The sequence below is a fragment of the Dipodomys merriami genome, unplaced genomic scaffold, assembly GCF_024711535.1.
Source record: "Dipodomys merriami isolate MVZ:Mamm:240054 unplaced genomic scaffold, mDipMer1.0.p SCAF_370, whole genome shotgun sequence".
Classification (NCBI taxonomy): domain Eukaryota; kingdom Metazoa; phylum Chordata; class Mammalia; order Rodentia; family Heteromyidae; genus Dipodomys; species Dipodomys merriami.
The window spans coordinates 545,412-546,228 of NW_027205271.1; positions in this window are offsets into that span (position 1 = coordinate 545,412).

Genomic DNA, 817 nt, shown 5'->3' on the forward strand with positions numbered 1-817 from the left:
ACTCTCTCCAGTTTTTTTCAATTTAGTGTTAGAATGCCAAGCTACAACAATAAGACAAGGTGCAAACATAAAATGGATCCAAATTGGGAAAGATTAAGTAAAACTCACCCTCTTTGTAGATGACATGATCTTGTATTTAAAGAATCCTATGGAATCCATTCCCAAATTACTCATAGTGATTCAAAACTTTGGCAAAGTTGCCGGTTATAAAATTAACCCTCAAATACAATGGCTTTTCTCTAATCCAACAATGAGAAAAGTGTGGCTGAAACCAGGAAAACAATTCCATCTATAATAGCCACCCCTCCAAATAGAACACTTAGGAATTAATCAAAAAGTGAAGGACCTTAATGATGGAAACTTTTTTTGTTTTTTGTCAGTCATGGGTCTTGAACTCTGTTCCTGGGTGTTCTCCCACAGGTCTTCAGCTCAAGGCGAGCTCTCTATCACTTGAGACACAGCACCACTTCTGGTTTTTTAGTGGTTTATTGGAAATTAGAGTCTCTCTGACTTAACTTCCCTGGCTAGCTTTGAACCATGATCCTCAGATCTCAACCTCCTGAATAGCTAGGATTACAGGCATGAGCCAACAATGCCCGGCTGATGAAAACTATAAAAACCTGAAAAAGAAAATCAAAACAGTACTTAGAAACTGGAAAAACCTCCCATGCTCCTGGATTGGAAGGATCCACATCGTGAAAATGGCAATACTTCCCAAGGCTATCTACAAATTCAGTGAGATACCTATCAATATTCCAACTTCATTGTTCAAGGAAGTAGAAGAGACAATCCAAAAATTCATACAGAACAATAAAAG